The following is a 12,755-nucleotide window of genomic DNA, read 5'->3' as shown; positions in this document are numbered from 1 at the left end:
TCTGTTCCTTTGCCTTGACGCAGACTACTTCCTCTGCCCTGGAGAACCACCCACCCATCTTCATGGCCAAGTCCAAGACTTCCTTCAAGATTCAGAGCAAATCCCTTCCCATGACAGATGTGGATCGTGTACTCCCCTCATCAGCCTCAGGGACCTGATCTGGGCTGTCCCTGAACTCTCCATTCTCCAGAGAGAATGATTAAACCAGGGGTGTGTGCACAGCCTAAGGACATTTCTACCATAGGAGCTACTTTGTCTGCAGAGGGGTTAGAGGGTCACAGAAGGATGTCACCTCTGCCCCACATCCTTCCTGGCTTTCCCAGGCACTATCATTGTTCCACTCTCATGTTTTAAAGGTACATATCCCATTGGCTCCCTGGGTAATATTTCTAATGATGCCTGTCGCCCATCTTAATAACGTGGCGTGATCCCCGCCACGTTATTAAGAAGTCTTCAAGGTCATGGACTGTCTTATGAATGAATCAATTATCTGATAAATGTTCAGTGATTGAAAGAAATAAATCTCTACAAAAACAACTGCTATTTACCTGACACCAAGTGATCAACAATGTTTTTAAACCTCTGGACAATCTCAGAAGTGATGGTACCCTTTCCTATTTGGACTGGGATGAGCATAGGTGAGTAGGTGAGCAAAAGCTTCATTCATTAGGAAGTTAATTCAGGGGTGAGTCAAGCAGGCAACAGGGTGAGAAGAGGGTAGGGTACCTAGCATAGCTGCACGATCAGAGCTGAAGCAACCTGAGGTGAGGGTGGGGACAGAAGGGAATGTCAAGATGGATTTCTTTCTGATTCATTTGCATCCAAATTATTGAACATGTGTAGGAGTTATTTCAATGCCAAAAAGATATTTGACATTTTACTAACCTCTTTGTACAGAATGCCAATACTACAACCTGACAGTAACTAGCAAAATTAACATAGTAACAAAATGATCAGTTGTAAATCATTGAAAACAGTGCTTTTCAAAGGTTAAGGAGTATACAAGTCATCAGCTTATCTTGATAACGACATAGCAGCGTGGTGGGGGCAGAGGTTCTGGGCTTAAAACCAGTTCCCAGTTTCTGTTTGGTCCACAAACCTTACTTGGAGCAGCCAGTACTAAAAGATCAGGAGAATAAATTGTGATGTTGAAAGAAAGCCCTATTACTCTTCTTTTAAAATTTTTTTGTCGTTTATTGAATATCCTCTAATTCTAGAATTAATGTACTATTATTATGATGAATTTGGAAATTCTAGAGTATACTAAGAAGAAAATAATAAATCCAAAGATAACATGCATAAATATTTTGATGTATTTCCTTCTAAATCATATTTTCATCATAATGTCCACAGATTTTTTTTTTATCTTTTATCTTCCTTTTGCTTTTCTTTTTAAGTTGTGGATTTTTCACATTTTGTTATATTATTTAAAAAGGTGGTTTGCATCAGTGAGTCAACCAACAAGCATTTAGATTACCATACACTCATGTAGTCATTGAGAGTATAGTAAAGTCTCTGTCCTTGTTTTGCAGAAAGAAAACAGTAAATATATGATCAAATAATAGAGATGGAATAGATACAATTCTCATTTTAACTGACTGCCTTATATTCTACTTTACAGCTAAACAGGATATAGTTAACCAATCTTTTTTCAAACATTTAGATTATTTCCTTTCTTTTGCTATTACATAAAATGTATGGACTGTGTAATATGAAAATCCTTTCACGACAACTGTTGTAGGTAATCCTCATGATTTTTTCCAGGTAAATTTTATGAGCAGAATTTCTGTGCCATTTGGGTGTGTACTTTTGTTTTAAGCTGTTAATACATATTGCGAGTGGAGTCTCAAAGATGTCTCTCCAACAATCAGGAGGGAGCCCAAAGACCACCTCCACATCTTCACTAGTATTGGTTATCATTTATTTTTATATTTGTCAAAGTATTTTAGTTTACATTTCCTTTCTACTTATGAGGTGAATATTGCCACATGGGTATAAGCCATTTGATGTATTCTTTTGTGAAGGGTCTATTTCTTTTGTCTATTCTACTTTGGGGGTCTATATCTTTTTCCCTAATTAATTTGTAACTGCTCTTTATGGATTAAACATATTAGTTCTAGGTTATACATTTTGTAAATATTTTAAAGTTTCTTGTTTGTCTTATAATTTTGTCTTGGAATTTTTTCTGTTATCAAAAATGATTTTTATTTTTCAAAAATTTGTGGTTTGTCTCGTCCACTATGAGTTTGCCTCTTGTTTGACAATAGCCTTTCTCACAAGCAGACGAGAAAAATATGGATCCACGTTTCTTTCTAGTTTTGTAAGTTTCTTACATTTGCTGTATATGGGAAGGGGAGAAGTCAGTGTTTTAAGGAATTTTTCTCCCCAGTCCCACAGATTTCTACAACAGCATTGTTCAGCAAGTTTCCCACCAGAAACCCTGGAAGAGGGGAAGCTGAAGTGGACACCCTGAAGGGCAGCCATGTAGCCAGAGAAAGACTTCCTTTTGTTGTGTTCACAGGCACACTGTTCCCTGAGAGGGATGCTGGGCCTTTCACCTGTGCTTGCTGTATACAGTAGACAGAATAATGACCCCCTGCCAAAGATGTCTACATTGAATTCCTGAAACCTGTGAGGTTGCCACTCCCATGGCAAAAGGGATTTTGTAGGTGTGACTAAGTCAAAGACTTTGAGGAGGTAAATTATCCTGGATTTTCTGGGTAGGTCCAAAGAAATCACAAAGGTCTTGATAGGAGGGAGGCCAGAGATCAGAACTAGAGACAGAGGCATAGGCAACATAAACAGAGGTCACAAAGAAAGAGAGATCTGAAGATGCCATACTGCTAACACTCAAGATGGCAGAAAGGCCATGAGCCAAGAAATTTGGGTGGCCTTGAAGAGAAGGGAAGGTGAGGAAACAGAATTCGCCTCCAGAGCTTCCAGCAGAAACAGTGCTGCTGGCGTTTTCATGTGAGGAGGTCTGGTCTCCAGAACAGAAGATAATAAATCTGTATTATTTCTTGTCACTGTTGGTGGTAATTTGTCACAGCAGCAATAGGAAACTAGTACAAGCTCATCAAAGTACAAGTCCCTACAGAAGTCCCTGAAAATGACTGCTTCCCAGTCTGTGTCCAATTAAATCGGCTACTGCCAGGATAATAAGATCTATGACACTGTCCATGCCAAGTCCCACAAGTCACCTGACCAAAAGTAAAATGAAATGGGGCAGGAACTTGAGGTTTTGGGACTTGTTTGCTTTAACCCAAAACATTTTCATGAGTTCTCTAACTATTTAATGCTGATTAGTTTCTAATAGGGACAAAAGTAGCTCTATCTTTTAGGACTCTTGTGAAGATCAAATTAGGCAATACTTAAACATGTATAGCCCTTAAAACATTGTTTGGCAAATAGCAACATCAGCTACTGTTGTTTTTTGTATGCCCTCATCAGAGAAACAGAAGCAATAAGATGTAGATAGATAGATAGATAGATAGATAGATAGATAGATAGATAGACAGACAGACAGATAGATAGATGAATTCCTCATTTTAAGGAATGATCATAGGGCCTGGCAAATGATAAATCTGCAGGACAGGCTAATAGCCTAAAGAACCAGGAAAGAGTTGAACTGTAGTCTTAAGTCCAAAAGCAACTTGGAGGCAGAATTTCTTCTCCCTCAGGGGAACTCAGTCTTTTCTTTTAAGGCTTTGAACTGATTGGAGAAGGTCCACCACATTATGAGTAGTAATCTGCTTTCCACAAAGCCTACTGACTTAAATGTTATTTTCACAGCAACATTTAAGCGGGTCTTTAAGCAAACATCTCAGCACCATAACCTGGAATCCAACACATTCTTAATGATAAATACAGACGATCTATCTCATTACAAAAGTAACTCCAAGTCTCCTTCCCTTACAAATTCTCATATATCAACTCAATATTAACATTATATCAATTCCATGTTGTGCTAAAAATGAACCTACGTTCTCTTGCACAATCACGACATTGCCTTTTACTCTTTTGGGTCTTCTATCCATCTTCTCTAACTCTTGAAACCTCCCCTTAAAAAGCCACCCCACCTCAATTTTGGCGAGCATGAAGAGCCAGATGTTTTGGGGAGCAGCAGCCCTCAGAACCCAGGTCTCCTTATGAGTCATCCTGCACTAGGAATCGGCCCTACTTTCTGTGACGGTAGGGATATTTCTCTTCAGAGGTATCCCCACGTGGAACTTCTCTTACAGTGAGACCAGCATAGTCCTTCTTGGTCAGCACTTCATGTGGTTTCCTATGAAACAAACACAAACAAAAATCAAAAAGTATGAGTGGCCATTCGTGGCTGAGAAAAACACAAGTTTTGCCCTGGGTGGTCTAAATGAGGACAGTACTTTTCTTCAGTTCAGGGCTTTTTTTCAGGGGGCTGAGCCACCACTGAGAGACCTGGATGGCTTCTGCTTACAAGTAAGGCTGGTAGATGGAACGGCCAATTCTGACAGGGAATAAAGAGCTGCCCTGCTGTCCCTTCCCAGCTGATGACCCGGGCGATGGTCTACTCTGTTCCCCAGACCCCACAGAGGCTCCGAGCCAGGGGAGCCCTACTCTAGCCCTCACAGAGGTCAGGTTTCCCACTCAAGCTCCTTTGTAGTCTCGCGATGGATTCCTAACTAGCCAAGCAATTGGAAATTACTTCCAGGAGCCAGCCTTGCACAAACAGTGTTCTGAGAGACACTCCTGTCCTCCAGATGTCAGTAGCTGTTCCAAGAGCGGGGAAAAATAGATTCTGTCTTCATTCAAATTTGTGAAAGATCACAAATTTTCAATTGATGAGCCGGGCACAATGGCACATGCCTATAACCCCAGAGACTCAGGAGGCTGAGGCAGAAAGATCAAAGCCAGTCCCAGCAACTTGGCAAGATCCTAAGCAACTTAGCAAGACCCTGTCTCAAAATAAAAAAATAAAAAGGGCTGGGGATGTGGCTCAGTGTTTAAGTAGCCCTGTGTTCAATCCCAAGTACTGGAAAAAAATTTTTTTTTAATTGTTATCTTGACTGCTTGATTCCCTAAGTCTGTAGTACATTGATGTTCTCTGTGACCTCTGAAAATTTTTAACAGTCACCTATTAATGATTCCAAATATGTTATTGTTGGGTAGAATATACTTGGGAAACATTATAATTATAATTATTAATCATAATCATTCTTACTACCTAGACTTACTGAGTGCTTACTAGATTGTTAAGTGCTATGTTAGCCATTTGATATGCTGTGCCTCATTTAATCCTTGCAACATTCTAAGGTGGGTATTATTGTTTTCATTGCACAATGGCATAGAGAATTTAACTGTCAGTGACAGGACTAGTAAATCATAAATCCTGATATGTGTCCAGGTCTGCCTCGTTACAAATTCTATGTGCTTAAACAGTAACTACTACATTTTGAAAGAGTTACCTTATGAGACAATACTGGCGTCACATTGTTAATATATACTTTCTTCATGCTCTGTGAACAATATCTTTTTCTCCAGTCAGCGCCAGCCTAGCAGATCCTCTGTCAGTGAGCACCGTCACAGCACGTTACAGCCACTGTTGACTGACCAGAGCCGAATGGAGCATCTGAGATAAGGTATGTTGTTTTTATGTGTCGAGAGGTATCTAAGCAATGGTGCTAGACCTTCTATGAAGGAACAACAAAGGGCACCAAGCTGGGTGTGAGAATGCAAGTTACACAACATCATTCAAGTGGAAGAAAAAGAGCAAAGACAAGCCGTAATTAGAGGTCAGTAGATATCTAGCAAATGATGGGCATCACTGTGGCTTGGAGAAGGGACCAACTATTGTTTGAAACTCTGGCCAGAAACTTATCACAACTTCAGAGCATTTAAAGAGGGGGAACAAACTAATGCCAAAAGACTTGCTGGAAATTCTTCTTCACGGTGCATCCCATGTACTGCTGTGACTCCTTCCACTGAGGGACCCCACTGATGTGCCAAGAGGACAGCTTCATGCTTCCTCTTTCAGTAGGGCCCATGTTTCTCTGTCCAGTAACCTTTTTTCTTGCATTGTTCTACCATAACCTTCTGTACAGAGAGAAGAAAAGTTTATGGTTCTATAATGTTGCATATTAAAAGAGGATCATCTACTAAAACCAGCATAGAGTGACCATCTTTTTCAGTCAGGGTCCTGACACCAGGTTTCATGGGAAGCATGCCCAGTTGAGATATATGAGAAAATGTCTCTCTTAAGGTGTCCTATAAACTCTCCATTCAAAAAAGATAGGGCTCTCCCACACATATGTTAGCTGTTGTTATATAACAAACCACCTCTGGTAATAGTGTCTTGAAATTAATTACCATTTATTATTTATTATGGATCTACAGATTGACTGAGCAGTTCTGCTGTTTTGGACCAGACTTAACTGAAATTAGCTGGGCACACCCACACATCTGTGGTTAGCTGGCCTAGTATCTGCCTTATCTAGAACAGCCTCAGCTAGGACAACCCTGCTCCATGTGGTCCCTCATCCTCTAACAGCTGGTCTGGGCTTGTTCTCATAATGATCTCCGGGGAAGTAAAGAAGAAAGCAAGCAAATCTTGGGTTATAGTATTCTCTCACTGGCTATCATTCTGTTGTCCAAAGCCATTCTCTTGGATGAGCTCAAGGTCAGAATGGGAGGGATACCAAAGATATAGAGGAAAGGCAAGGACCAGGGAGGCTGTTAAAGGTAGCTGTTAATGCAATCAACTGAGACACCAGATCTGAAGTTCTCCATTAGCATCAGGCCACGGGAAGCACTATAAAAGGTCAAATATTGACTATTTATACATATGTAGGGATTAGAGTAGGTCAAAAAATATCTCTTGACTTCAATTTGAATCCTATAGAAGGTAGCTAGGCTAGAGCCTAGAAGAATTATACTAACCTAGGCCGTTTGGTGACTCACAATTCCAGAATTAGCACAAGAACCAATTCAGAATTCCTTTGTATAACTTTGGTCAACTAAAAGAATACTGCCCTGATGTGGATCCATATATGTTACCCCCAAAATACTCTCTTTGGCATAAGGTTATTTATATCCTGAAGACACTGGAAATGCAGCAGATGCAGAAAGAAGCCTTCTTGGAACTTCCTTTATCTGTAAAGCAGAGATTTTGGAGAAATGAGGCTGCCATAAATGTCCTCTGTGGGGTGGGTCTTTTGCTAGGGGAGAGACTAAGAGCAAACCTGCAGATATCCTCCCTGTGGAGGAGCTTTATGCCTCTGAAGAAGATGGAAAGACAAGTCATACTTACATGGACAAATGTTAGCACAAACATATTTCTCTTTGTTCTCCTAAAAACCCATTTGTCTTCACTTAAAAAAAAAAAAAAACAACACTACTGAATCAATGAGCACGCCTGCATATATGGGCATTACATGCATAAATAGTTTTTCTCCCCTTAATCTGCCTTTTGTCAATTTAATTTGCAGGCACCCAGCTTTAAACTTAGGAGAATAGACAAAAGATTTTTTTTTTCCTCCTTTACAGTACCATCGCTATAAACTACCTAAGCCAGAATCCACACTTCATACCCACCAGAGGAAGGAAGTAATCCAGACTTTGGGGTTGATACCAGAAACTCTCAGAAATGACTATCTCCCAAATTAACAAGTGAATTACAATTCCAATAGAGAACACATGGAATGTAGGCTTTGAATCACCTCTTTAAAAAGCCCCATGTTCCTGCTGATGGGCAGAATCACAGTCTCTGGGACAAGAGTCCCCTGTGTTTCTCCTTTGCCAACAAAGCAATAAGCCTCTTTTTCCTTTTCCTCAAAAGAAAAGAAAGAAAAGAAATCACACTCTTCAGGAGGATCTTACTATTTAAACCATTTGAGTTGGAGTCTTCTGTGGTTTATAATCAGTAGCATTCTAACTAACCAAATATTGTGTTTGAGTTGCCTCTTGAACAGCTAAAGAAAGTGGTCAAGGAAGCAAATGGACATATGGATGTGGATTTGGGTGAGGAGGACTGACCAGGAGCCTAGGAATCCAAAGGCATAGATCCTACTTAAATCTACTGGACTGGACGAAGTCATGTGAATGTAAATAAAATATAAGTAGAGCAGAGAAGAGCCTCAGGGATGTAATGGAGCAGCCCTGAGTTTTGGAGAACTCTAATATTTAGAGGCTGAGAAGTGGGGAGAGGAGACATCAAAGGAGGCTGAAAAGTGACCCATGGTGTGGAAGGAAAACCAAGAGAGTGTGGTGTTAGGGAAGCTGGAAGGGGGAAGCAGGGACCTCCAGAGGGCGGAGCAGTTGAATGGTCTGGAGTGCCTAGGGGGTCATCATGCTCAAGCACTCCTGTACCTACGAGCTTCCTTCGGGGCACCAGCACCTTTGCCCTCTAGGCTCCAAACGACTGAACTTTCTTCTCCTCTGTCTCTCCTCCAGGCCCTTTTCTCCTTTGCCTCTGTCACTTTCTGTGATCTAAATCACTCCTCCTCCCTCTGTCTGCCCTCCTGTCCCCAGCTCCAGGTCTGGACTTGGGGCTTCTCTAGATCTGGTGTCCCACTCCACTATGCCATCTGGCTAACCCAGAACCAAACCTTCATGGGATTCCTGGTCAATAAAATCTCCCCCATTTAAAATATATGTAGGGAAGACTCTTGTGAGTCTTCATAAGTGAGAAATTATAGTTTTCAAAGAAATTTTGGTACTTCCAAGTAATCCCTAAAAAAAAAAAATCTTTCCTGACTATAGCTTTGTAATTTGTTTACTATTTGCCTTTAAATGATGTTAAATAGTGTTAAATTTGATGAAAATCCTTACTTGAGTAAACAAAGTAACAGTTCTGAAAATGAGTTTGTACTAATAATTTGTTTAGCAAATTCTACTTGCTACTTATAGATAAGGCAAAGATAAACTGTAATCCAGCCTTCAGGGGAAAAAGAATCAAATTGTTTAAATCCCTGATCAGGATTCCAAAAGTCCCCATACTTTAGAAAAGATAAAAAATGTATAAGAAATGGGAGATATGGAGGCCCTCAGAACTGCATTACTTTAAAGCGCTACATCTTTGGACATATAACATCAGCACTGTGAGTATGATTTATAGAAACTAAAATACTATCTTTAGAAACAGGAAGTCAGCAATGATATATATATATATATATATATATATATATATATATATATATATCTTCTTTCCTTTCCCTCCTGAAGATCACACACACATATTTTTAAAGTTTCAAGAATGATTAGAAATATAGAAAGTGACTTATTTTAGGCATTTCGTTTCTAGGTTTTCCTAAATGTTCAAATATGTTGTGAGAAAAAAATCACTTCATTTCCAACTGTTCATTGGTGTTAACGCTTCAAGAATTTTTTTTTTTTTTTTTTTTTTTTTAATGTAGAGTATGTTTAGGTAAAGGATGACTGGGTGATGTGAACATCCAGCTCCAGTCAATCATGGAAGACAGAAGAGCCGATACAGGCTCGGGCTTTCTCTTGTGGCTGGATTAGGCAGCTGTTATCCCGGTGGTTGTCTGAGTGAGGCTCAGGGACATGTGACAAACAAGCTGACCGCAGCCCTTGCTGACACAGACTGTGTTAACAATAACACTCCAACAGATCCACCCTGGCCTGTTCCTCTTTCCAACTCCAGGCATGTCAAGTGGAAAACTGATTCTTAGAGGCAGCATAGACAATACCTCTGGTTTCAAGAATCATTGCAAGGAGCCAACTCCTAAAAACAGCTGAGTAGTGTTAACAGGGAAGGGACAGATGTGCGGAAAGAAAAATTCCACTTAGATAATCATTTCATTATAAGCACAGCTCCAAAGCAACATAACTGGGACTCCTTTTGGCCCTTCGCATAAATGCAGATTTATGGATACTGTCTGTGGCCTCTGTGAGTCCTTGTGACATTGCATAAAGAAACAAATGTGGCTTGGAGATTTGAAGAGATTGTCTGGGATCGGTAATTCCAAAAAGAAAAGGCACAATGTGTACCTATGGAATGGGCTCTTCCAGTGTGGCCTCTCCTCAGATACATTGATAATGCACTCCAGAAGAAAAAACTCTGGGAAAAGCCACCTCATTGTAACAAATGTTTCTCACTTGGGCCACCCGTCAGGTTGCTAAAGTTGCAGCAGCCTACACTGAGAAGAGGCTTCTTCTTGGTTGCCATGCAGAGACTGAAGGTGGGCACAGTGCCATGCTTGAGTCAAGGAAGTGTGGAGGCTCTGGGGGGACCAACCAAAGGGTTCGGTGGGACTGTGCAGGCAAAGGTCGTGTCTTAAATATGTGGCAGTTCTCGGCAAGGTTCAAGTGACCCTCTATGAGGGTGATGTGTCTGGGCCTCCAGCCAGCAGAGTCTGAGGCCATAAGACATACACACTTCGGTCCTCCCTGAAACCCACTGGTGGGATAGCCATTCCTTCCTAAGGGATGATGGGGACACAGCCCTCCTTGAGCACCCATGCACACATACCGCCTTTGGTGTGCTCTGACCCAGGTTGGTTTGATCTGTAATTCTTAGTCTCCCCTGGGTGTGGCCCTCTCCTTCCTCCTCCCTGGGTTCACATGATGAAGAGATGATTACGCTTACTTTAATTTTGTTCATATCTGATGAATCAGAATTCTCTGGAGAGGAGCCTGCTCAGTCACTGTCCCCTGTGGAAATAGCATATTGACTGGTCTTTTGTTGGAGTGATTTCACACCTGTCTCCAGGTGGACTTGTTTTCCTGGCTTCCCTCTTTGGAGCTTCAGTTTCTTTGTTTGAGGTGTGGGGTTAGGACAATCTGCTCACAGGATTGTTACAAGCTTGAGGGAGAGGAAACTCTGAGTACAACACTACTTCATAAACTGGAATGTACTCTCTCCACTTAATAGCCATGAATAAGATCTCTTGATCAATAGCCAAGGTAGGCCTGTAGGTATAAAAAAGGGGCTTCCAGGAACACACTGTAAGTGGTGCACTGTAAAGGTGTGTGAGCATTACCAAGTTAATTAACTTCTTAGAGCCCTAATTTTCTTATCCAAAGAATTAGGAAAATGATACCCATTCTTACGAGGCCATTTACAAATTTAAAATATATTATATTATATTCAGCACAGCCTGGCACACCGGAGAAGCTTTCGAAATAGCAGTTTACAGCCTTTGTGTTAACCCAGGAGACACTATACCAATGGAACACCTCTTTCTTCCCTAGCTTGCTAAGAACTGTTCTTTCTTGCTCAGGAATCCAATGTCTACTCAGTTACTATTAAGGATATGCAAGGGTGTGGCTAGCCAGACTGGTGACCAGGGTGTGAAAATAAGGAAGTCACAGGCTGCAGTTGAACGCTTTGCTTGCATTTATTCGAGGAGTGTTATTTTGGTTCCCTAGACTATAAAAAAATAAAGATATCAAGGAACCTCATAAAATAAACAATAAAGCAAATCAAAATAACTAACCTTCCCAGTATGTGACTTGGTCAATTTTCTATCAGTTTAATCAAAGGTTGGGGTCTTTACTGACTCATGGAAAAATGGAAAAAATAAGAGAACAAGGCCTGCCCAGTAATAAACAATAACTTTTTATTTTTAATTTAAGAAAGAAAAGTAAGATAACTTTCAGAGTCACTTTCAGATCTGTTGGGCTGGGGGATGGGGGAGTCAAAAAGAAGTGGAAGAGATTAAACAGAATAGCCTCCCATAAGGTTTTTTTTAAAAATCCCCATTGTTAGATTGTGAAAAAATCATCCTGCTACATATTTTAACCACAAACTTAGGCAAGGCTCTCTTCTCTTGGCACCCTCTCCACGGGAATGACTCCAGGCAGACGCTTCCCAGCTCTTCAGCTACACAAGCATCTGGATGAAAGGAGTTATGTACATGTTCACTTGGTCATAGAGGACCAAGACACCTGTGGGTCCTGGAACCAGAGTTGGTCACATCTGAGCTGGCACTGGATTCAGTTGTATTCTAAAAAAAAAGAGGACTGGTTTTGACATGAAACGGCGGCAGGCAACGAGAGCAAGAATTAATATTTTTATGGGTTAGAAAAACCTGTGTGTTTTGTCATTCCCTATAGTCAGAATCAATCCCTCCTTCTCTCCTTCTCTCTCCTCTCTTTCTCTCTCTCACACATACAACACACATACACGCATGCATGCACACACAAGCACACACCCTACAACACACATTAAAAGGAGATGTACACTCACACTTGCAGGACTATCCTATTTGTTGGCCATTTTGGTCTGCCCAGGTACATAGCAACACAGCAATAGAGCTTGTTGGACAGTTGGTCATCAGCTGTCATTTTATCAAGGGGTGGGGTGCTGCCAACCTTGGCCCCAGAACTTAGTGACCCAACACCCAGTTCAAGTGCTTCTATTTTAACAACCTTGAATAGAGCTTTCTTGTTTGGCACTTGGCAAACAAACACACTGAGAAGACAAAAGGTGCTGCAGAGACTGCAGATGGATCTCGCCTCCCAGGCCAAGCCTGACCACTCTGAGTGCTGTGTTGAGAACAGTTCTGAGACCACAGTGACCACCGTGATCTACAAGCAATGCTGCAAGGGCTCTCAAAGTGAGAACAGCAAGATGCATTACTGAGCTACGGTTTTATTAAATAGATATCCAACAACCATAAAAGTACAGCACCAATTTGGCTGTCACCTGAGAACTGATGCCAGCTGCAGTGTGCTGGTGTTCGGGTATCAGCTGCTCCTGGGGTCACACACTCACTCTGCAGTGAGCTGCTGCCCAGAGGGTTTTCTTACATTAG

Source organism: Sciurus vulgaris (assembly GCF_902686455.1).
Source record: "Sciurus vulgaris genome assembly, chromosome: 5".
Taxonomy (NCBI): Eukaryota; Metazoa; Chordata; class Mammalia; order Rodentia; family Sciuridae; genus Sciurus; species Sciurus vulgaris.
This window is presented reverse-complemented; position numbering follows the sequence as displayed.